Below are 27,493 nucleotides of genomic sequence, written 5' to 3' on the forward strand. Positions count from 1 at the left end.
TTATTTCATAATATGAAATTACATTATAAATTATTCTAAGCTAATCTATACGAATTTATATTATGATCGTCAACTATTTATTATATAGATTATAGATAAAAATCATCATCAAATATCAATAGCTAAATAAATAAGGTTAAAGGCCTGTGCACACTGGACGATTAGTGCGTAGACGTGCAGTGCGTTTTGTATTTAAGGGGCTACCTGCGGTTTTCATCGATTTGAATCGTATCTTTTACTTTAGCACCACAGCTATACTATAATTAACAGCTAGCTTATAATTCTATAAGACAAACGGCTATCAACCGGATTTTGAAAGAAATGAATGTTTATTTTTTTATGATTTTTTTAAACATTGTCTAAAAAAACACTTTTTTCGTATCAAGTTTGCTGTGAAGGATCTTATATATGGGTCAATCAACTATTTCGTAACCATAGCAACGTGTGACAAGAAAAAGTTGATTAACCCATATACGAAGTCTACATATTTGGCTTCGTCTTTGACGTCTCGAAAAACATGTCGAGGATTATAATTTTAAACTAATTAACACAAAATGTATGGCCAGAAAACCAGTTTTTAGCCTAGAATTGTTCAACTTTGATGCCAAATATCTCGAAGACTATGAACTTTCAAGTAAATTTTATTGCTTAAAGCCGTTGCTGTTTATATGATAAGCTACAAAAAACATTAGAAAACTAAGGGATTCAGATCGAAGGTCATTGGCGTGGGGGAGCCCCTTAAACAGGTCCTTATGGGAGACGGCACACCGCTTGCCTGACGTATGCGTGGCTCCAACAATTGTCTTGAAAATATAGTATAAGTACATAAATGAAAGTACCCAAAGAAACCTGTTGGCAAGTCCAACAGAACTAAACTTTATTCCGTTACCATGGAAACGAATAAACATACCTACACTTCACATTTCCACCGTAAATATGTGCTAATTGTGATTTTAATTAAATATAATTATTGTGACTACAAGACGGTTTCCACTTTTTCACCCATATGGAACAAGCCTATTCCACCTTCACCACTCAACCAACATTGGCCCTTCGAACCGGATAGAATATTTTAACCGAATCTACTCACCACATTTTCGGTCCGTAAAATTACTCGGGTAAAATTTTTGACATATAGATACATAACGCTTACACGTTTACTGTTAAGTACCTACACGTTTTTGATAAATTGTGCGCACTATTTAGTGAGTAGGTAGACTGAACGGATAGATTAAATATGAAGGATTTCATCATCAAAACCTTCAGGTACAGACTCAAGATTTGACGTTTTAAGACTTCAAAGAGATATCTCTTTAAGGCAAGCTATAAGCCCTTCTCTAGCATATGAGACACTTTGATAGATCTTTGAAGACATGAGCAAGTAAGATGGGAAATAAATAAGAAATTGGGACGGGTTCCACCGTGGCGGGGTGGCCAAGGGGTTCAAGGCGTTAGCCCGGATTGCTAAAGACGCCGGTTCGAATCCGGCCTTCACCACTGGGGGGCTTCGTCACTTTTTCTTTACTATATGACATCTATTTCAGTTTATACAGTTAGGAGTGTTGCTGTTTATACGTTATCGCTTGTAAAATGATTTCAATTTATTTATTTTGCTTGAACCTTATACTTACATGTAAAAAGTCCTCTGTTATATAATAGATATGATAAATTCATTAGGTAAGTATACCTGCGCAAAAAATATTAATACCTACTCGTATCGGACCATTATAACCCAGGGACCCTTAATCCGCAGGGATTTATCCGCAGGGTCCTAAATTAATAGCAGCTCTTATATCTCAGTTTAATGTTCCTAAGTTAAGATAAATATCGTGAAAAAATGTGCCTAATTCGTTACGCTTAATTTTGTTGTTTTATTAACATCCATATTTTAGTGCCGCGGGTTATACCGCCATTACTTTTTGTCATTACTCAGAAAATAACAAGTCGCTTAAATATAAATTGAAGTGTGCAAAAGGGAAGGCAGCACGTATACGAGTATACGACATGAGTGCGAAAGATGCAGACTATAAATGGTAAAAAAAAAAACGTTTTTTTGAGCTTCATTAACAAAACGTTAGGGTAGCGAACTGAAAACTACAATAAACTGTGTTTGAAGATACGGTGGAGTGGGTGGTTATATCTTGGAATGTACTGTTACAAAAGGAAATAATTTACGTAATCACATATTACTTCTTAATGGTAAGCAGTATAAATTTAGAAATAAAATCATCATCGTTCACATACGTTTTTGCTTAATACAAATTAATTTAGTATGGGATAGCGCCAATATGTCTTGGAACTCCGGTAGCCGTATAAGAAGTGTAAGTAAGACTTGCTAGATGTCGCTAGAGCCTTCGCCCTTCCTAGGGCTCATATACAGGCTGCTTCCTGTAACAGGAGCAATAAATTAAACCAAAGGCTGTACTCCTCAAACTGACCAACATTTGTTCAGCAACTTTTAAAAATGATGAATCCTTTAGACTTCCACTTTTTCATACAAAATAAATATTGCCTTCAATGTACGGCTGACATCAGTGTGTTTGACGTTGCTTGTCACGCTTTAAACATAACAAAATTTGCAATACATTGCGTCTTAGAATAAACTTTAAAATGTAATAAAAATCAAAACATGAGTTATTTTCAAAAGTTGCTGAACAAATGTTGGTCAGTTTGAGGAGTACAACCTACGGTTTAATTTATTGCTCCTGTTACAGGAAGCACCCTGTATAGTCAAGTGGATTCGCTGTATTGGATATGGTCTTGGCAGCTCAGATGGCAAGCATAGTACTAGTGATCCAATGGTCGTGGGTTCATGGTTGTTTTAAAAAAGGATACCTAAGTACATTAATTAGAGTTCAGTCGATTGAAAATAAGCCAAATAATTAATTTTAATTTCAAAAAACGTAAGAGCTCGTTTCAATTGGTTTCTAGTGTCTGAGTCTCTTTGAAGTCTGTTATTAATATTGAACAGTTTGAGTCTCGTTGTGGGAGTTTTCAAACGAACGCCGATATTAAAATATTATAAAAATTGGTTATTTTCTTTTTCACGACCGGTCGGGCCTAGTGGGCCCTGCCTGTGAAGCCGCAATCCTGGGTTCGAATCGCGGTAAGGGCATCTATTTGTGTGATGAGCACAGATATTTGTTCCTGAGTCATGGTTGTTTTCTATGTAAGTATTTATATATATCGTTGTCTGAGTACACACAACACAAGCCTGAACTGAACAAATCAAGGAAATATCGGTATTTCATGCAAAACACGAAATTGAAAAATAAATCTTCATCCGACGGAAGAATGAAGTATAACGTTAAAGAGCCTCCGCTATTGGAAGAGGGCCAAATTGAATGTTGAAATATTTTAATTTCCGATATTTTACGATGTGATATTTTACATTCGTAAATGTCATTAAAGCGAAATTTGTGTATACTCAAAATCTTAACACAGAATATAAGTGATATAACTTCTATGCACAGAATCCTCAAACAACAAAGAATATGGTTAGTTAGCTCTAAATCAAAATTAAAAATCATTTACTATAAGGCAACAAAGGCCCATGGAGATACAAGATAGAAACCTTACAGACTAACATATGTACCTGCATGTAAATTTCATAAACTTAAACTTTAAGATAAAAGATAAATATAGGTACCTAAAGATCATTTTATTTTTCAACTGTGGTAGAGGGGGTAGCGCTACTATGCTCAGTCTGGAGGATGTCTTGTCTGTGTAAGACATTATCGGGGCAGATGTTTTCGTTCCATTATGGCTTTGACAGCTGAAATGGGGACTGTGAGCGTGTCACTCGAACAAACGCCGTGACAAATGTACCCGCCATGTCACAGTACACATTAAAATTAAATGTAGATGTAGTGGACCATCGCCCACTCTGTTAACTACACGTCGGTGGGCCTTAACGTGGGTGCGAATAAAAAAAATCGCACTGTATTTTTAAACTACTTTTCAGGAGATAAAAAACCCAGTATTTTTGAAGTGAATACTTCTTTAGCGGCGCTGTGCACTTTTTGTGATGGGGAAAAATTTTTAAATTCGCGAGAGCGTAAGACGTAAGATGTCATTGAGTTTTCACTTCTGTCGGCACTCCCGGAGTGCAACCCGTTGTTTTTTTTCTATTAGATTAGATGAAGAAAATAAACACGTTTACTGTTCACGTTCGTAAATTTTTACACTATTATTTATTTTAACCAGAATTTTGCTACATAGCGACATAAATTTGGTTCACTTAAAATCATCATAAGTGAAGTTTACACATATCGATTTGTTGCCAAAGTAACGTATCACGAGAGATGATACATAGCGGATTTTAGGGTCAATGTCGGGTTCGAAACGTCGCGATGTAGTATACCTTCAATATACTTACGCGATATAATCCGTTTTAATAATTTTATTTCATGAAGTCTTATTGTCAAGAGTGGCCAATTACTATGCAGTGGCCTATAAGTATAGTTTATTTTGGTACCCACTAATTAATTAATTTAAGGTTGAAGTACTGCCTTTGTACATATTTACTGGAGCACCCCGGTTTGTTTGACGTCGATAAATGGCATTTGAAGCTTTCTATCTCATCCACAGATTATGTAAGTACTTGAGGATAAAAGAGATGGAGAGAAAATTTGAAATTAATTTAGCAATTTAATTCATACGTAGGCTCATTGGCTATGTGAAAAGTGCGCATAGCAACAAATTAATGTACAGCAAGAAAATAATTTTCATCACACTTGCTTGTAAAAGATGTTATTTTATTACACGTAGGCGATGCGATTCGAAATCCTAAATTTCGACCTACTTAACTGTAATTTATTTTACAGTACATATGGGGCTACTTTTCCGCACTAGTGCGTATTATAGCACTTTTCGTGCGTATGTCGAAACTTTAAAGTGCCATATGTACTGTAAAACGTAGTTCGTTCGTGTTTTAATTTATCGCCACTCGTTTCGAATTTCCTCTTTTTAGCACTTGTATCTAGGGTTTGCACGACGGATCCGAAATGTATGGAAATATCCGCGGATCCGGATCTAGATCCGGATAATTTCATACATTTCGGATCCGGATTGCAAACCCTACTTGTATCGAAAATAACTATTTTCATAACACTTGCTAGGCTATCCGCTGTACATCCTAAATTTCCACCTAAGGCTAAGTACGTCCAAAATTAGGCAGAAGTTTTATTGAAGTGAAAACTTCTTTAGCGCCGCTGGGCGCTTTTTGAGGTGGGGAAAAAATGATAAACTCGAGACAGGGTATGGCGATCACGTGACCGTAAGGGGCGTAAGGCGATCACGTGACCGTAAGCCCCGTAAGGTGGCCACTCATAATTTAAATGGCATTTAAATCAATAAAGAAAAACTCAATGTTATTTGACATTTATGTTGCGGACTCCTTTTCAAGACTCTTTACCTATGTTCAAAATAATTTGACGTTGTCATGGCAGTAAATAAACATGTCAATGAAAAAGTGTGATCTTATTGAGAATGATAATAATATTATATAATAAATAAATAGAATACCTCCGCTAAACGTATGTATCGTGTTACCGGGCGTCGGTAACATAGTGGTGAGTTTTCACTTCTATCGGCATTCCCGGAGTGCAACCGTTGTTGCTTGTTTTATTTCCTATTTTTACCTCACATCAACATCAACATCAACATTTATTCAGCAAATAGGCCACAAGGGCACTTTTACACGTCAACATGGAATTTACATACAGCAAAAAAAACACATCTACAATTATAAAATACAACTTTCTAAGCCGCAAATATAAAATCAAACTAAAGTATTACATAGAGATGTATAAAGTCTCTAAATGTCGAATTACAAAAAAAAACGCTATAACAATAGTATTGAAAAAAAAAGAACACAAAGATACAAAACTATAATCTAAAATTATTTAGAGATGTAAATGTCTCTAAGTGTCATCATAACTAAAAGATTACAATATATAGTAGTTAATCAAATTATCCTTAGAGATGTATAAGGTCTCCAAGAGTCAAAATCCTGTATACCTAATTAAAACATTCATTAAGTAAGAAAATGACAATAAAAATAAAATAGCATACGAGAACCGAATGATGTGATTATCCTCAAAAATAGAGTAACTAAATATCGTGTTAGCTTAAATAGACCAGTCTCCACAAACAGCACCCGTTCACGAGTATGACGCGTATCTCAGCCATCGCCTCTCTCAACCTTCATTCGGGAAAGTGGCGACCCGATCAACAACGCCACCGTAAGCAAAGACTTTTAAGCGAGCATGACATATTCAAGCTGCCGGGCCATACACAACACAACAACAACATTGTGTGTGCCACGGGCGGTACAGGAACAGAACTATGAACGAGATTCCTTCCTCCCTTCAGCTTAGGGCTTCGGTATCCCTTTGTTTCCCATAAAGTTTTAAGTCATAATGTATTGTTTGTCATATTATCATTAGTCATAAAACTCAAACCGTTAACTTTTCAGGATTTTCGTAAGGATCCAACAGATAGGTTAGGTTAGGTTTGTTTTATGGCAATCCTGAAAAGTGACGCGTTTCTGAACCAAATGAATTATGACTGACGAAAATGCGGGCAAACAATACATTATGACTTAAAACTTTTTGGGAAACAATAGAGACCCTTCGGACTTCAATTTATGCTGGTTCATAAATTCTTGTTTAACGCCCTTTAATATACAGTGTACCATTAAGCCCAGCGCTTAATAGTAGGTACCTGTATTACGGCCTAGCGGTAAGAGCGTGCGTCTTGCAATTCGGAGGTCGCGGGTTCAAACCCCGGCTCGTACCAATGAGTTTTTCGGAACTTATATACGAAATATCATTTGATATTTACCAGTAGCTTTTCGGTGAGGAAACCGTGAGGAAACCTGACTAATCCCAATAAGTTCCAGTTTTCCCTTCGTCGGAAGGTCAGATGGGAGTCGCTTTTGCAAAACTAGTGCCTACGCCAATTCTTGGGATTAGTTGTCATGACCATAGGCTCCCATGAGCCATGGCAGAATGCCGGGATAACGCGAGGAAGAAGAAGATTGAAAAATAAATGTTAACGTATTTTAATACAGGGTGTATGTAGGTATTTGTAAGACAGTATTTTTGCTATGAATTTTACACTTGACTGATACTAATGTAATTTTCTTTCGTTTTCCTTACCTTTTATATGAAACTGAGCGTAACGTTTATTTTTTATTCCTCAATTAAGTGTTCTCGTGGGAATAAAAGAAAACTGACTTACGAAAATAACGTCACTGTTTTTTCGGGCGCAAAAAAGATAAGGAAAATATTTACACTAGGGAACGGAGGATAGAAATAATATGGACGATGGGAGATATATAATTACCTTATTAAGTTGGTCTTACTTTTTTATTTTCTCTTGGGTTTTTCTGATATTCGGGGTTATTAATACTGATTTAAACTTTCACGATTTTTACACATTATTAAAAAAACACACACATTATTAAAATGGATTGCAGTTGTGGTAGTTCCTATATCGGAGAAACAAAGCGCACAATAGCAGAAAGAGTTAAGGAACATATTGCAGCTGTCAAAAATCGTCAGGTGAACAAGTCTGCCGTGGCTGAGCATTTACTGGAGTCAGGACGAAACCACTGGATTGAGCTGCATAACCCTAAAATCCTGTCCACGGATCGTCATTTCTACAGCAGGAAAGTACGGGAAGCTATTGAAATCAAAAAACATAGTAATTTCAATCGGGACGAGGGTTTCAAGATCTCATCCACATGGAATCCAGTCATTAGTAAATGTAAGCGTAAACGAATATCGACAGTCGATAAATGGAATATCGTTAGTGTTGTGTGTCGACAGAGTGACATCCCTAGTGCGCAAAACGTTCAAGCGGATAAACAAGAACAAGTGCGGGTAGTTCGAAAAACTCGCGCGGTTAGAAGATGATGATATCAACTTAAGCCAGTCTACCACTTTAAACTCTCGCGTTTTGTACACATATTTAATTACACAAGCCAAGAGAGATTATTTTAAGCCAGCCTTCTCCGAGACCACGGGGACAACGCCGTCCTCGAAACGTCGGAGGTAAATCTTAAAAACTTAGATACGGGATTAAGTCCCGTTGTACAATTTAATAACACACATTAATTTTTGTTATTACCTATAGAATCATGTATTTTATGATTATATTTAACAAATGTGATACTAAGTCGAAGGAGGTTATTTTTAAGATAACACGATTGTTTTTTAAGGTTGATCGGAAATCTACCGATTATAGTGTAATTAACAGCACACTCGTTAATGTACTTAACTGGTTTACTATGAACAATTTGCTTCTTAATGCTAAGAAAACCAAATGTATTAGATTTTCTTTGCCGAATGTTAAACCAGTCGATACTAAAATACTTTTGAATAATGAATGCTTAGAGATGGTAGATAAAGCTCTGTTTCTTGGTTTAACATTGGACAAAAATCTACAATGGAGTCCTCATATCGGAACACTAGCTAACAAATTAAGTTCGGCCGCTTACGCCGTGAGGAGAATTAGACAACTGACTAATGTTGAAACAGCTCGCCTTGTTTATTATAGTTATTTTCATAGTGTAATGTCATATGGTATTCTGGTTTGGGGCAAAGCAGCTGACATACAGACTATATTTGTCTTACAAAAGAGAGCCATTCGTTCTATATATAACTTAAGAGCGCGTGAATCATTAAGAAAACTTTTCAAAGAAATTAATATTTTAACTGTAGCTTCCCAATACATATATGATAGTATTATTTATGTTATTAAGAATCTAGACTCCTTCACTAAGAATTCTGATGTCCATAACTTTAACACTAGAAATAGAAATAAGCTTGCTATCAGAAAGTTTCGTGTCCGTAAAGTACAAAAGTCATTCGTTGGGCAATGCATTCATTTTTATAACAAGTTACCTGAGGATGCTTTAAGATTACCCTTTCCAGCTCTTAAGAATTACTTAAAAAAGTCATTGATGTTAAAAGCTTATTACAGAGTCGAGGACTACTTGACAGACAAACATGCATGGTCCAAACCAGAAACTAACTAATAAAAAGTAGTAGCAATTAAAAACATTGTATTATGTATAGAGTTATAGGTGACACAGCTCAGGTAAGCAGGAAAGCACATCAAATATTATATGTTGGTAATTAATAATAATCAATCAGATTTATATAATATGTTTTCCCATTTCTTTTAATAACTTTATTTTCTTTTCCTTTTGTAAGAATTTGATATGTTTTCTGAAAGAGCTACGATTCTGTATGATTCCATGTACATATGTATATTTTCTAAATCAAATTTCTATTACACCTTATGTGTATAATTGCATGAATTCTATAGTAATTTAAATTGTATTTTTTCCCTTATTTTCTCGTAATGCATGTTAATTATAAGATGTAATTATTTTTGAAAAGATGTGTCCCGCCGAGTTTGTTGCCGGTCCCATATTGGGATACCCTCCTCCAATTGAGGGGGGATTTAAATCTTCTCGGGGCAGAGGTGTAGGGTTGGAGCCGGTCTACCTAGCTTTATTTGACGTTCATAAGCGCATTGTAATTATGCCTACTTGAATAAACTATCTTTTATCTTATCTTATCTTATCTTTCAGTTAAAAAAATAGTATTCAATTTTTAATAAAATTTTGCAACAGACGCCCAAGTAAGAAATATTATTCCTAAAACATTTTTGTAAAGTTTTCTGGGCCACCCTGTATATCGAAGAGCTTAGTTCTCTTCTCTTTTCACTGCTCGTTAGTCCACATTAGTGTTGAGTGTTAGGTTTCTCACGTGGCTATACTTAGACCTAATCGGTCTAGAATCCTGTTACGTACTGAATCGGCACGTAACCTATGTAGGAGCTTAGATAGGCTTACTAAGACCTATCCTTTAAAAGGCTATTGTCTGAGAAAGCCTATCTTTAACATAGGCTTTAAATTGCGGCTTAAGGCCTTATTCAGCAAAATGGTTGTGACCAAGTAGTGAATATGTTATAGAACGTTATACATTTGCAAGATTTGCTGGATACGGATGAGGTCTTGGTGGCTCAGATGGCAGAGCGCTAGAGTATCGATCCAGAGGCCGTGAGTTCAAGTCTCAACCAAGTCAGTAATTTTTCCACTTTTAAATTTATTCTAAACTTAATAGCATCGGTCGCAGACGATTCTGATTGTTAAAAATTAAAATTATTTGTAATCTACTTACAATTCTCACAAAGTCCTTTCATTTGGTACTCCATATGGTATATAAGAAAAAGTGTAAGAGAAAAAAATAAAAACCTTTGTAGCGCTGACTTTATGACGTCACGGTTGCTACCCCCACCATTTTTGCGCTTGTCGTCTCATATATTTATGTTCAGGACTTCAAACTGAATGTATTGATACCATATTTACCCGTAGGTATCCGAGATGACATGAACGGAAAGTAACCTAAAACCTGATTTCCCAACCTACTCCGTATTAATCTACTCAGCACATTAAACTGTATAACGCGAAAATATTAATTGTTATCGATTATTCCGCCACTTCTATACATATAATTAGTAATAATTATAATGAATTCCCTGAAATGTTTACCTCAATAAATAAACATCTTTTACTTTTTAACGGAACTTTCCAGAACTAATTTCTTCGAATAATATTTGCGAGAGCACTTCTCAACTTCGAAACACTTAATTTCCTTAGTACTATACGGAGGGCTTATTTTATACTAGCTTTTGCCCGCAACTTTGTCTGCGTGGAAAATATAGCGCCTGGATAAAGTGTAATAGCAATCATTCAATTTGAGCATATTCTTAATTTCTTGCATTAATTATCAGGCAATTTATTAACTTTCTCAGTTCCACACCCTTTTTCACTGACTTCAGGGATGATTTCCGACATACAAACTATCCTATATCCTTCCCCGGACTCAAACTATCTCTATGCCTAATTTAAGCTAAATCCGTTCAGCGGTTTAAGCGTGATTAGGTGACAGACAGACAGACAAGGAGTTCATTTTTAATGTTTATTATAGAGTTTTTTAAAGTAAGTATGAAATATTTAAAGTATTAATAACTTGAATTTTGTTACACCTGTACATTTATTTCTAAACTAACGACCCGCCCCGGCTTCGCACGGGTTAACAAATAATACATAAACCTTCCTCCTGAATCACACTCTATTAAAAAAGACTGCATCAAAATCCGTTGCGTAGTTTTAAAGATCTAAGCATACATAGGGATAGACAGACAGCGGGAACCGACTTTGTTTTGTTTTGATGTAGTCTTTGTATATGACACTTATAAGATAAGTATCGATAAACTAAATATTGGAATAAGGAAATCACTAGCGTTGCCTCGTTCGTGCTAGAAAAACCTCTATATCTATATGCATGAATACTAAATTAATGTTCAATATGTCGGGGTATATTCCCACCTACTCGTTTCTGACCCTACATGAGTTAACACACGTACATAGGTATCTAAAAGTTCGCCAAGCCACCTCGTCGACTACTAACGACCATAACAAGCACGACAGTTCGTTAAAAGTTTATTTGACAAACTTTCAAAAGCCTAACCGAAATTTGATGAAACAAGATCGTGATTATTCAAGTGTTAATTTTACATTCCATTTAATATGGTTGTGAAATTAATTTGATGATGTACAGAATACGCGATCTTTCACTGTCTTTCAAGTTTTTATCAAGCCTAAATCATAACGGCATACGTACTGACTTCACTATTTAGCGGCAAAGAGGTTTGAAATAAATTAATATTCCTAAATATAAGAATAAATACTTTCACTTTCACATTAAAAAAAAACAATAGCCATACGATCTTGGTTTTAAATGGAAAATACGAAATACCAACCCATGGTAACCATGGCAACGAATAGCAAGTTTTTAGGGTTCCGTACCCAAAGGGTAAAAACGGGACCCTATTACTAAGACTCCGCTGTCCGTCCGTCCGTCCGTCCGTCCGTCCGTCCGTCCGTCCGTCCGTCCGTCCGTCCGTCTGTCACCAGGCTGTATCTCACGAACCGTGATAGCTAGACAGTTGAAATTTTCACAGATGATGTATTTCTGTTACCGCTATAACAACAAATACTAAAAACAGAATAAAATAAAGATTTAAATGGGGCTCCCATACAACAAACGTGATTTTTGACCGAAGTTAAGCAACGTCGGCCAGGTTAGTACTTGGATGGGTGACCGTTTTTTTGCTTGTTTTGCTCTATTTTTTGTTGATGGTGCGGAACCCTCCGTGCGCGAGTCTGACTCGCACTTGGCCGGTTTTTTTAAATCGCTGTTTAAACCATGTGGAATAGGTACACGGTTGACTGACATTCCTTCAATAAACAAATATAATAAATTGATAAGCCTTCCACACGGGCATCTAATTTAACTAACCGAACTGAGAATCTCTGACACCGCGGCGGGAGCAAATACTTACTTTGGCGCGTTGTCTCATACGCTATTGATGCCGACTGTAGCTAGTACTTTATCAAATCGAAACGGACACTAAGGATTAGTTCTAAAACACTATCAAAGAGAATAGTGAAGTTAGAACTATCTCAATCAGCATCAGACCAACTTCGGTCCCCGCGGGATGCAATTAGGTCGCTTTTGATTTGCACGGGGAGCGACCGGCGCATTCAAAGTGAACGCCGTTATGTATTCATCTCCATTGCAATCTGAGACTTAGTTGATTGCGAATAAAACTTTAGAGCCCTGGAGACGGTTGTTTACTGCATTTGGTCTTGAATGTACATTGACGTCAAAGATAAGTGTACAGTTTTCGACTTTACTGTTTAAGTAATAAGGCAAAAAATTTCAACATATTTTTGTCGGCTGTACATTTTCAGGTGTTTTATGGTGGTTTTATGTATGAGTCCGTATAAACTATAGAGTACCTACCTAAGTACCTATATAGGTATATTTAATACCATCTAGTACGTAGATATAACAAGTTTATCCTAATTTGATCGAGGAAGATCTTCCTCATTCCCTCGTTGCTAAGGATCGCGACCACATTGTAAATTGTCTCCATTTTGTGCGGTCATTAGCCATGTGGTTTGCACGGTACAGACTGCAGCCAGCCGACCTCTCCATAGCGTTATATATGTACTATCTCATACGTGCCCCATCCCGAGCAAGTTTGGCATTCATTCACCTTAAAATTATATGTTTCTTCCTTAAGGCGAGGTATGCCCGGGGAAAATTTTCAGATTCTGTCAAATTACCCCATTTCACACACAAGCACACTTCACGCACACTACCTCACTTTACTGGGACAGGTCAGTGACCCAAGCTGTTTTTTTTTAAGATGCAGATGAGAGCATTTTGAGGTTAGTGTTAACCATTGACCTTTTTAGAGGGACAGGGACTGTAAAAGCGTTCCATTAAAAGAAGAAAGAGAAACAATACATTTTATCTTGCTTTTCTTGTCTGTTAATGTCAAACGTGACGTACTTAAATGTAAATAATCTAATTCATTTGATTGTTGTTGAGATGCGCATTGCGCATACTAAATAAACCGAATAAATACAGAAGTCTTCAGATATAGATAATACGTTATTTAGGTACCAACTGTATTCTGTCCGGCTTTCGATAAGGCGCAAAATCAATTCAATGACAATTTCAATGAACTCATATGTGTATTCCGATGATGTTATTAGTATATAACTTACCTTAGCTTCAAATTGTATATATTATTATTTAGTTATTAATACAGTCACCTGCAATAATATGTTACACAACGAAAGGCCTCAATAATATCTGACACGACCTTTTATTTGTAGAGCCATAAGAGCGTGTCACATATTCTTGCGGCCTTCAAAGAGTAACATATCTATTCCTTTGGGTTCAATTGGCGTAAAGGACAGTTTGACGAAAATGAGTTATGTATACAGTTTTTTTCAGAATTCTAAGCGTTCTGCATAGTTAAAATTTCGATATCTCGAGAAAAGTTGCTTTTACGACCCAATTTTTACACTATGAGCTTGCAAAAACAGCTTAGCTCAAGGGGCGTAAATGACCAGTTAGCTATAAATTATAAGTTCAAAGATAGTATCGTAAAGATTATTACTAGTGATGTACCGACTATGGTTTTGGCCGACTAGCCGACTAATCGGCGCTCGGATGGCCGATTAGTCGGCTAGTCGGCCAAATTCATAATCGATACTTCCCGATAAAGATTACATACTTATGTATGGCAACTGTAGTAGATTTATTCAAGTTCAGATGCATTATAAAAACATTTTGTTTTGTCCTTGCGTCGTCGCGCTTTCAATATCAACTGAGAGATGTTCTGTGCTACTGCGACGATACACCTACATAATTACCTATACATGAATTTAATATGAACACAAGCTCATTTTGTAACCTAAATACGTATTTGAGTAAAATGGGCATGTAACATTTGATTAATACTGGCTTTTTATTTTATTTATGTCCTGCTTTACATTACATTAATAATAGACCGACTAATCGGCCTTTTTTGCCGACTAGTCGCCGACTAATCACCGACTACAAATGTGGCCGGATAGTCGGCTTTCCCGACTAGACGGTACATCCCTAGTTATTACCACTAAATATTAATACTATTGTAAAGGACTTACAAGTCTTTTGTCGTCCTTTAAGCCCGTCATTTGTCATGATAATAAAATTTTCCATGTCGTATCGTCAAGATGGTCGTAAAGGACATATTTTCCTATTGATATTATTTTACTTGCCCTTTACGACCCGCCCTAAAAATGATTTAACCATAAGTATACGAGGTGAACCAGGTTGTAAAGGAATTTTCTAATATTTCTGTCGTTTACTACCACAAATCAGTTTCTTAACTCTAAATTTAAAACAAATAACATGGACGTAGCGGTGTATAATATCAAGTAAGTCGTTTTCTGTGACCTTTATTACTATAATGTAATCTTTGCCCTTAAATTTGAAAGCATTTACGCTAAGAGTTTTTCCGCAGTTATCTTTGATTATCGACGTAAAGGTCTATAATGCCAAATTAATAAATAGTTTTATGAGTCCTTTGTTACCAAAATATAATGTTTGCCAATCAAATGTTTTTCCCCCAACTATTATTGTTTTACTCGCAGTGTAATCTCTTATAGTCTTGCGACAACATACTAGTCTGTGCATAATACACTCTGAACCTTTCCGGCTCGCATTTCTTGTTGGTTAGGAGAACGAAACATGTGTATCACCGACTACCCATTGCGTCGCTTTCCTGATTCTCATCGGATACGCAGCTTGACTGGCGTAGGGTTATGTTATGACTGTTTATTATCCGTCTCTGAGCGGTGGAAGTTGTTGTTGTTTGTGCGTAATTTAATTATTTGTGTCATTGGTTGAGCTTGGCTACAATAACTAGTTGAAATAAAGAACAATGCTTCGTTTCAAACACACTCACAAAGTTTGGAACGTATCAGGACGAACTGGTAATTAATACTTAATGACTAAAGACCGAATCGGTTTTAATTAATTCGTTTACTTAATTATTTCTCAATGAGTCCTGTTACATTTAAGGACCATAATACTGTACGAAGACATTGCTGTAGGACTGATGGGCGAGATAGAAAATTGTGAATAAAATTTCACGTTTTCTCCATAGAGTCTGGCTACTGAAATATTACACAAATGTTTGGCGGGAAATTCAAAAAATCTTGGGCTGGTCACACTTTTTGTAGTAGGAATTATATTTTTGATACTAGAAAACATTTTACATTTTCTGTGCACACGTAAGGTACCTAAGAATATAAGTTAAATATACGTTGACGTGCACTCAAAGTCAGCTCTCATAATTTCTACACATATGTTAACACTTTCTCACCATATACTATTGTAACAAGGCGAAAAATTAAATGTAGTGTAAATAAGACCTAGCTCGATGATACCGTATTATTATTCCATCACCAAAAAAATACATAAGTACTATGCCAAATTTGCTTAAATGCTAAGTATCAAAATATTTATAGAGCACCAACCTCCTAATTTGTTTACATTTGCTTACGACTTGTAAACATTGCAGTTATTCGTTATACAACGCTACACGTCGACTTCGCACATTGTCGTAATTATTTACGAGCTTAAATAATAGTTTGCGGACCTCACTCAGTATAGACATTATTAATATTATTTAAAATAAACCCATTATAAACCCGAAACAAATTGAATGAATGACATAAATTGACAACTGACTTTTAGCTTTTTTCTATCATAGGCAATTCGTGATACAACAATGAAATATCTCTCAACAAAGCTATCTCTCTTTTGGCTAGCCAGACTCTAGTAAATGTATGGAAAAAGTTTTTATTAATAATAATAATAAATTCATTTATTTCAGATACGTGATCCATAATTACACAATAATCAAATTAATTAACAAAATTAGAAAAAAAAACAATATAAGTACATTAAAATTAAAAGCGCGGCAGCCCCAACAGCATTCTAAAGCTATTATTATATTGGACGCGTAGGGCGCTGAGAGCCCGTTTAGTGTAGTTGATCCATAGGCTGCAGTTAATTTGTGGCTTAGTAGTTTTTAGTACATTACCGTAACTTGACCCCCTAGGAAACTATTAATACTGGATAGGAATGGAATCGATTGGCATCCAAAAATAGCATGTGAAAAATAAAAGTTTTCATTGTAATACAAATTGTCGGGGAAAAGTTTTCTTCGCTTTTTGGGATTTTTCTAGCCGGATGTTTTCTCTGATTGCATACAAGCTTTTGATTCTCAATAGGAATGAGATCGATTGGCATACAAAAAAAAGGTTTGTCAAAAATTTCCTTCTTCTCGCACCCTGTATGTTTTTTCCAAAATCTGTAAAAGCCAATCTTCATTAATTTGAAATCGAAGGAAGGTTTTCTATGACCGTTTTCTCGTAGCAGCACGGGCTCTGGTAGCTGCCCTCACTGACCTAAAAAGAAAATCCACCCTGTATAAGGCGGCTAGCATTAAACACTGGGATATTTAGTTTACCGTCTGCATTAACATGACTACCGTGACTGGTAACTAATACACCCCGAATTTGGAATAAAATAGTCTGAGAATGTCACTTACGACCCCCTACTAAACAAGATACACTAAATTACTAAAAAATGTATGGGTGTAAAAGACATTCATAGTGTTTTTGACCAATTGTAAAGGACATTGAGTAACTTCTTTCGTATTTAATTCATACAATGACTGCTAATTCAGGGTAAAGTTACTAAAATTTTGAGTACTTTTCTAATACACATCAAAAATGTAGCTTCATAAACAACAAAAATATTATATAAATATCAACATTTAAAAAAAATCGCTGTTTTTCGCGTCTTATGAAAACTAAAATTTTGTCCTTTACGCCAACTGAAACCAAATGTATCGATACTAATTCAGGTGACTGTACCTAGCCAATAAGAAAAAATTGCATGCTTCTACAAGTGAACTGTACGCATCCAGAATTACTGTCCACCTATTCATCACTACATTTTTGCAAATAAACATTTCTTTATCTTTATCAATAAATAAAGTCCTGGCAGGGTGGATTTTGGTGGGTGGAAAATAGGTACTATTATCAAAATTTTAATGTAGGTAAATTGTATTTTATACATGTAGAAATGTAACCTACCTACTTATTTACTGTATATATTAGGATTGCACATAAATTTGATATACATAGAATGTTGCACTATGCGGGGACTGATTTAGCTACGGTGTAAGCAGTACGGTACAGCTTTTTACACGACTGCCCAAACAAAAAGAGTGTATTATTTTCAGCGTTCATGTTTGTATGTATTTATTACTAAAGTAAAAAGTAAACTAATCTGAAAAAAAATCTTAAAAGTACGCAAACATTGTATATGCATTTACATATATAGATTATCTTATACCTTTAAATTATATTTGGGTGCTTTAGGATAATTATTCTATTTTGTTTTCAAATACTTAAGGTATATGGACAGGTATAAGGTATGTCCTTGAACTACGTCCAAAAGAGAGGTATGGGTACTGTGAATGTCACCTGTAGGGCACAGCACAGCGGATGTCATTCCAGATCTAGAGCAGAGCTCAACCTTACAGTAAACCGCAGCTCAATAACACTAGACCCTACCCCACTCATAGTGTTATGTTCCTGCCGGTGAGTAAGGTAGCCAGTTATCAACGAGGGTACGGAGTGATAGGCTCGGCAACGCGCTTGTAACAACTCTGGGAGTTGCAGGCGTTCATAGGCCGCGGAGACTGCTTACCATCAGACGTATGCTTGTTTGCCATCGACGTGGTATAAAAATTAAATATGCTCAGAATGTCATTGAACTTGAACTTTGTTTATTTGGTACCTAGTAAATTTGTATAATACCTACTGTTTATATGTATCCAAACAACCACAAACACAAACCAGACCGCAGCGCTATTGGCCTGTAAGCCTCGTAGGTAAGTATATCTCGGTCTCAAAAGCCGCAAAAACTCGCTAGGACTGAGGCTAGACCATAGCCGCTTATTTTTTCTTCATTTCACGAAGGTTTGCAGAACAGCATGTAACCGCAACAAAATAGGCCTCAAAAATATAAAGCTGTAGTACCACGTTCCCGACTATCGGGTCGTCCGGCCTAGGAACGAAATCATAAAATACCCGATAGTCGGGTTATCGGCACTGAATGTTAATGGGTAATATTTGAAGAACAAAAGTTCTCTAACATAAATACAAAATCACAAAATTGTCATCTGTCATCACAGTTCATTGACGTACCGAAGTCACGTAGGAACGTTTTTAAAATGACGCTATATTAATACCAGCATAATGAAAATTAATTCCAATCAGTAAAAATGAGTCTTCAAACTTTTTTCATTTTAAGCGGTATTTCAAGGAGCAAATTACTTAAATGATATTCTAATCGTATTGTTTTAGATAGTTTACTGCGTTTTTCAACCATTATGCCCCGTAAATAACAGCAAATCAAATTTAAAATGAGACTCGAGCTCGACGTGATGATAATTATTTACCCTATTTCTTTTAATACAAACTGTCTACTGGTATACTTTTTCGTATACGTACATGATTTATTTGTCAAGAGTAAGCTGTCATGGAGCTCCAAAGCGCGATGCGTCCACCTTTGTCCAAAGCCCGCGGGCAACTAATCAAAGAAGTTGCGTGCACGGGACCGCTGATATCATGTCTTTGAATATATTTATTTAATGTTCAATTTAAAAAAAAGGAATCACTGAGTTCCATCAAGAATAAGATTGCGCGTTATTAGAAGCAAATTTCATATCTTTATCTTTTGTGCCAAAATTGTTAGGAATATTTCAAGTCCGTTTTAGACCTATGTTCGTGATTGTTTTCTATCGAGCGAAAGTCAAAAACTTAGGATTCGAATCGTTGAGTTCCCTAGAAAAAGGCCTCAAGATTGCTTATACAGTTCATGGCAGCCGTACGGTGATCCAAAAAAGCGCTACGAATATTTTAAAACTCCGTTTTCTGAACTCACCTCACCTTAAGGTCAATGTGGCTAATTCCGTTATCGGCAATATTCCGTCTACTAGCGTTTTTCTGGAACAACGAACAAGATTGTTAATTTCATCGACAAAGCAGCGATTGATTTTAGTTTCAGCAATCAAAAGCGGATGTTTTTTTCCTACGATTGAAAAGCAAAGAAATATACGCTCGTGGACGGAATAGTCCCTATGACGGAATTAGCCACATTGATCTTATACACATAATCTCTATGTTCTTTATCAAAAACTGTTTGCATTCATCAACACCTTGCCATATTTCTCAGTAAAAATACTCCGATATTTCATATTTTTCCCTTACCTCGTGCAAATCTGACACATCCAAAAATAAACAGTTACGATTTTTGGTCTCCGTGAGTTTTCCACTACAAATCAAATGATAAATGGCTTTTGAACATTATGTTTCGACAGTGACAGATGCTAGTACACATGTTGCACGGGTTTACATAGTGTTGGGTTAGGTAGGAGTCCTTTGAGTCCTCTGCTTCGAGAATTTCGAGACTCGACTCAGTCTTTCAGACTCTTGTAATTAGGCCTAAACTCGAGTTTTTTTCAACTTAATAGAGACCCGAGTCTTTGTAGAGACTTGAGTCCTTTTCAGAGAAGTCTCGATTTTTTTACAAACAAATTTGAAATGCATTGTCTTTATTTATTTAATCGTATGGCGTATATACATAAACATTCTCAAACAATTTGTGTAAGTAGCTAAATAAAATAGTTATAATTATAAATCTACATTCAGGGTCCCGAGCCACGAGATTACGTCAGGTGTTAATTTATACAGATCTTCCGGGGGACCTGGGAAAGAGTGCAGAGGGCAGCGCTGTATAATATGCTCAACGGTTTGAACCTCTTCACCAGCCGTCTGGTTTCTCTGTGGGATCTATGGCTTGTAGGGTAGTTCCAGCAGTAACTTTGCTCCACTCGCTCATTGTCTTTATGTGTGATTTATGGATTAGGTACACAAATCATACAATAACGCCTAATTCTTTACTGTTATTTAGGAAAATCCTATAATTTTTTTTCACGGAGTCTTTATTCGGAGGTGCGAGTCCTTTTGAGTTGCTCTTAAAAAGACTCAACAAAAGACTCGGGACTTAAAAGGCTCAGAATTTTTTAAGCGTCGAATCTCGTAAAAACGTTCCTACCAACACTAGGTTTACACGTGAGAAATAAAAAGTTGTTTATTCTTACGACAACTTTATCAATTTTCGTTCTTCATTTTGGAAGTTATAGCAACGCCCATTTGTTGTTACTCGTATAAATCGTATATAGGAGTATATACTATAGTATAACATTATAAAATTCATTTAATTTAACACGATTCTCACTCATACTTTTATAACTATCCCCTATTAAGTCCCGTGTTAGTTATAAAGTTATAGAATTCTTCGCTTCGTTTAGGATTCAATGTACGCTCAGACCGTAAATATGTTATTTTACTTCCTTGTGACATAATTTACTATTATTTATTTAATAACCAATAATATAAACTGACGGCATCTCGCTTTAAACCGATTACGATATTTCAATTGAGTTGAATAATCCAGTGGCCCGGCCGTTTCTCAAAAGCGTGTAACTTGTAATACAAGCGGATGTCACTTTTTGACAGCTTTTGTTAGAAAGGGACTTCCACTTGTATTACAAGTTACAAGCTTTTGAGAAACGGGCCCCAGTTGGCAGTCTACCCTCGCCTAAATAGAAACTAAATGAAATAGAATCCCATGTCAATGGTATAGACAGTTTCCAGGTTTGCACCCGCGTAAATCACTTACGTCCTACGTACCAGCCCACGTAAATTTGCAGGTAACAAGCAAAATGTTTGAAATTTTGTAACCCGATAAAATTGTTTCGTTCTTATACCTGTCAACGTCGCAGTAGCGCACAAAGTTGAGATTTATGCCCGTAAAATTTTACGCTCTGAACTCCTAGTGTAGATTTCATTCGATAGCGTGACGTTACGTGACGTGACGTACTCGTTTGCGTTTAAGTTTTCAAAACGTCATCACGTTTGCGCGCTGTTCAAAATCACATACAAAAATAGACACAACACAAAAATAAAAATAGACATAACAATAAAAACAACATAAAAAATAGACATAATACAAATGAAGAATTTACTTACATACTTTCTTTTTTTACTTTAACGCAAACGCGAAAGCTCGTCACGATATCGATTGAAATTTACATTAAGGTACACAACGTAAAATTTTTCGGGCTAAAATCTCAACAGTAAAGAAATTCTTTCTCTTTAACGTAATTATTTTAACCTACCCTTTCTTATACAAAGTGATTAGTCATAGAAAAACCTCTACAAGAGAATAAGAAAGAAAAATAGAACAATTAATTATGACGAGGGGTTCTGACTGTTATTGATGAAGATGACATGGTTTTTACAGATCGCCCGTCAGATGGTAAGTATCTTGAATGGATAATTAATCGAAAGAGTAGTCAAATAAGCGAAAATATTATTATTTCGATGGTTAGTAAACTTAATAAAGGAAGAGTTTTTGAAAGATGTCTAATTTCGGTTCCACGGTCGGCTAACTTACACAGCATTTTATTGTTGACGTAGTAATGTCGCGCTGCAATACTGCTGCAGTCATGCTGGTGCAGTCCGAATCCGAACGGTACCTTTAAGGTAAAATAAACATTATTATCTTTTTTCCTTTTTTTATACAGTGCACAGTGATAACTAGCTTAAATCTAAAATAGGCCCTTGAGGCATTGTACCAGGAATGCTGGCGGCATTTCCTCGTTGTATCGCAATGCTGCTACGTTGTGTGTGGAATTTTTTTTTAGCTTTGTAGAGATAATATCGTCTGTTGTTTACCTCTCCTTGTGTTTCTGTTTTCTTTTGTATTGTTTTATTTTATTGAGGTGTGCAATACAGAGTATTTTGTATTGTATCTTTCACTTCTGGTATTTTTGTCAGTTTACAAAATTTGGAATTTTTCAAAATCATATTTTTTTATCAAATCAGCTGCCTCATATTTATTAACTGTCTCTCGATTTCATTTTCTCAAATTCATGTCAACAGTCCTTAAATCAAAAGCCGAATTCAAATTTCGTTTGATTAAAAAATTTGAATAACAAATTCGGTACACTGGAATTAGTACGATCCCAGGGCGCGTAGCCAACATGCCAATCGCTTACTCTCCGTTGTAGCGAACGAAACGTAACTGTCACTGTAAGTTGCACTTATACCTAAGATGGCTATGATTTGGGTCCCAAAAATGGTAGTTGATGTTAGGTGGGTCGGAACCCAGTCAACTTTGGGAACCAATGCTCTAAAGTGTACTAGCTTAAGAAAATGATGCAAGTCCCTGTAAGTAGGTATGTAGAAAATAGTTGTAATGAATAGCCTTATGAACCAATTTTGCACGTATAACTAGCCTTAAAATTTATAGTTTATGATGGTTCATTATTTATGTAAGTGGGTAGATTTGCACAGTGTTGTTTTTCGCTCAGTCACCCGTTGACCACGAACGCTGTAAAGGGTTCGAAACATCGGGATGTAGTATAAATTCAATATACGCGATATAATCCGTTTTAGCATTAAGCACTGTATGTACCTGACGTGTAAAATTATGTTTTTATCAATAAAGAATTGAATTGAATTGAATTGAATGGTTTTATTTTATGTAGAACAATTTATTAATTCATCCGGTAATTTAGATGCCGACTTTACCAATACACAAAGGTAACACAACATAATTAAAATATCTCTTATAATTAATTTTCTTTCTATTGGAGGATTACCCCCCTTTATTGGATTTTTCCCTAAGTGAATAGTAATCAATTTTATATTATTTTATAAGTTTTTATTTTTTAAGTGTTATTAAGTTTTTCAATATAAAATTAAAGTCTTCATTAAAAAATGATTTTTTTATTTTAACTTTTATTTTTGTAATAATAAGATTAATTATACTAATATACTATATTCGAATTATTTACACTTCTCTAATATTTAACTATATAAAATTAAAATGATTTAAAATAAAAATTAAAAATAATTCTTTCTTTTTTATTAATTTTTTAAGAATAATTTCTTTATTGGGAATAATTACTAGAACTTTTTTTTATCTTTAAGGTTTTAAGTTAATTAAAACTAATAATCTTCAAAATTATTTATAAATAAAAGTTTCTTTAAGCCTTAGAATATTTTTCATCTTAAAATTTGCAATTTTATATTATATTTTAACTATAAGACTTCCTTTTTTAATAAAAGAGAAATTTTTCTCGTTAATAAATTTACAATTTATCGCTTATTCTCAGCCATTTCATTAGCGAAAATCATATCAATATCCAACTCAAATCTTATTTCTAAAATCTAAATACCGCTTAGGACTGCGGAAGTTAAGTCCGATTAATTAATCCGGATGAACCCATATTTTTTTCCAAAAGTTAAATACCTATCAGGATATTTTGGCAAGCCATTTCCGTCAGTAGAAAAACGCGGGTGAAAAATGTGGGCGCGAAGGGTCCTCCCATAGAAAAACTTAATTTCGTGCCTTTTTCTACTGACGACCCAACCCATTTCGTATATTAAATACGTTGCAAATTTTAAACCGGCCATTTTCGGACCGGAGAAAGGGATCAATCAGCAAGTTTCTCCAGATGCCCCCAATCAGGAAGTTTTTGGATTCCGGAACAAGTCTGAACAAGAACGGTTTGATCTTGGAAATTCAGGCCTTAAATAGAAATCCTAAGGCAATATGAATAGCTTCAAAGGAGTGCCGCTATGTAATAAAGCTATATAGGAGGTAACATAGGCTTTAGAAATATTTCAAATATGTTGGGGTAACGTCGAAAGCAGACTAATTTTGAAAATAGCGCTTATCTAATGAACCAGAAGCACTTCATCCTATATGGCTATACTTAAGGATGACTCGCGTTAAACCGGGCCGTGTCCGGGCCGGAGCTCCGGAGCTTCGTTTTCTGTGGAAAGCATCAAGTAATTACCAGTCGGCCCGGTATAACGTGTCATACTTTACGCTATTGCAATGCTTACCAAGTTTTCTAACTTACTTACCTATAATACCGTAAAAAGTGCTTCTAATCGTAACCAATTGGACAAATCCATTCAACTTCTTTCAACTTCCATAGAATGAACTATCACCCGAGGTATTTCCGGACCGATACAACCTTTATGACTTCAAGAAAAGAGCATACTGCCATCTTAAAGGCTAAGGCTAAGGGTAACATTCCATTTCTGACCGCAGCTGCACTACTGGTACTGAACGCGCCGGTGTTACTGTCAATTTCCATAGTAAAATGGACAGTAGTGCAGCTGCGGTTGGAAGTGGACTGTCACCTTAATAGTAACGCATTGCATCTGGATTGCAAACCCTAATTGCAACCCCTCTGGTGTTGAAGGTGTCCATGGGCGACGGTTATTGCTTGACATCAGGCTGTTTGTCTGCTCGTACATATGTCTCCTATAAACATTTTTTTAGTTGCAATGAACTTATATGGATAGGGTATATACTACCTACGAATACCCCATGTTTTCCCCTGAAACACGCTAAGTGATTCCGAATAATCTTATTCACGAAACTCCGAAGACATAAAACTACTTTTTCTATCAAACCTACGTGCTGCTTCTTCCGTATACATTACCAATGCATTCTCTACCTTATTCATACGTGTTAAAGTTCAAAGTTTATCGAGAGTCTTCAGGGAATGATTGACGATGGCGTAACAAAGAGTTTGAACAGCTCTTCGCCCATCAAAACGTGCTTTGTTCACTAAACATCTCGTGTGCGCTGACCCTAATGTAACTTGATCCCCCTTTTGTACTGTGGTGGCAAACAAGCATACGGTCTGCCTGATGGTAGCCCGTAACGGCACATAGACTCTATAAAAACCGAGTTTGCTCAGGTTTTGAACATAGGGATGAAGAGGGATGTCAAATCTCTTATCAAATCCATAACTGTTTCAGAACAAGAAATTCAAATCAGAATCGGACAGGCCTTATAAACGATTAGATAGACATATGTGGCAAATAACTTAGGGCCCGATTCGGATTTTGTAATAGACATCTATTAGATATCTTTTAGACATCGCCAAGATACGATAACGATATGTTTAAGATCTAACCTATCAAATTTGACATTGTCGCGATTCTGGAGATACTCTCGAACGATTTCCACAAGATATTACCTAGAGATCTAATACACATCTAATAGATATCTAACACGATCTATCGTAAAAGTGACATTGGTTGCCCGAATTGCGCTGCAAAAGAGAACTAGTTGATATCTAAACTATAACATATCTAGAATGGATCTAGTACGTGTCGTCTCTTGTGAATATCTTGAAGTTCGAATACGGCAGTTAGGCCTTATCTATTTTTTAGTTACGAAAACTTTTTCAATCCCATTTTCACCCCTTTTATTATAAGTTTCTACATTAAGGATGACTCACTTTAGACCGGGCCGACCGGCGCTTACTTTTCTATGACAGATGATCACGTGATGCTTTCCATGGAAAACTAAGCGCCGGAAGCTTCGGCCCGGACACGGCCCGGTCTAACGTGAAACATCCTTGTGACACATCTACGCTGGTCTGCCTATTAACCAATGAACTCGCTTACGATGATAATATGTGACGTTCCACGATAAAAGGTACCTTATGGCCGCTGGCGCTTACGTCGCATAGCGCCGCAATAATATTGGATCGGCGTTAATAATAGCGTAAGCGCCAACCGCCATAAGGTACCTTTATCCGTGGGACGTCACATATAGGAAGTTCGAGATAGGAGTAGGGATCCATAGGGAGTGTTTACACACAAGTGGGACATGTCATCTTCAGGGCTCCTTTGTCGGCAAATTGATTACTACCTGTCAATCACAAGCAAGAATGAGTAAGATATTATTCCATTGATTAATGCTAGACATGTGTCGCTCGCGAGTGAGTGATTTAAATGAGCTATATCATTTGATTCAACTCGCTTCTTCGACTCACTGATGATTTAACTCGCTCAGTAACTCAGTCGCTCAATGCTCCTTGCGCGCTCTTTCCCACTCATGAATCGAATGAGTCGACCGAGCGCGAGGAGCGAGTGAGCGAGTAAGACTGCGAATAGGTTTCGGAGCGGTTCGAAAGAATTCGGAGGGTTTCAGCAAACATGGCGGGATCGTATCGCGTGATTCGCCATCTTGGTCGCACTTATGGCTGTATGTATCTGATTGATTGACTTCTCTCTATACTCACTCGGGAACAATATAGTCTACAGATCCACTGAGCGAAATGAGCGAAATGAGTGATATATATCACCGCGAGCGAAAGATATGAATCACTCTTTTCAACTCAGTGAACGGTTTTGCGCATGTCTAATTAATGCAATATCAAATTTGACGGTCCTAGAAGAAGCCTAGTCGTTAGTGACCGTGATACGAAGCAGGAGGTCCCGGGTTTAAATCCTGGTGATGGCATTTATTTGAGTGTTCATCACAATTCTTGTTCCTGAGTTATGGATTTTTCTATGTATTTAAGTATTTACCTACTAGATATAGTTATAGGTACATATATAATATATTATTATCGTCGCCTAGTATTCAAAACACAAGACTTATTGAGCTGACTGTGAGGCTGGGTCGATAAGTGTAAGATTGTAACGTAGGTATATCATTTGTTTCATTTTGAACAATCTTCCCAAGATTTTTTTTAAATTTTTTCTATACACTATGTGTTGTCCTAAAAATAGGACATTGTGCTTTACTTGACAACTATTATCTAGTATACCTAATATCCTATTGTAACCTTATACAATACTACCCTTTCGAGGCTGGAGTTTATTCTGTATCAGTACTATCGTTCAGCATGAATTTACATTTTTCTTTTATTTGCTCTCATATCTTTTATATTTTTGTAGGGCTCTGAAAGTTGTTATTGTGTAGTTATGAAATATATTGTATGTAGCCAGCCAATGTTAAATACCGAATCCCTACGATTCTATAATGGAATAAATATTATTTTGGCAAAAGATATTCAACTAATTATACGT

At 36.0% G+C, this 27,493-nt stretch overlaps 1 protein-coding gene and 1 non-coding gene across 2 annotated transcripts in view; both read left to right on the plus strand.

The window, feature by feature from the left end:
• Positions 1-27,493, plus strand: part of LOC134648615 (somatostatin receptor type 2) — a 358,966-nt gene that overhangs the window by 262,821 nt on the left and 68,652 nt on the right. The gene's annotated exons all lie outside the window — the stretch shown is intronic.
• On the plus strand, positions 1,425-1,497 carry Trnas-gga (transfer RNA serine (anticodon GGA)). The gene has a single exon. It is a non-coding gene; the product is annotated as a tRNA-Ser (tRNA).

This window comes from Cydia amplana, chromosome 6 (genome assembly GCF_948474715.1).
Source record: "Cydia amplana chromosome 6, ilCydAmpl1.1, whole genome shotgun sequence".
Classification (NCBI taxonomy): domain Eukaryota; kingdom Metazoa; phylum Arthropoda; class Insecta; order Lepidoptera; family Tortricidae; genus Cydia; species Cydia amplana.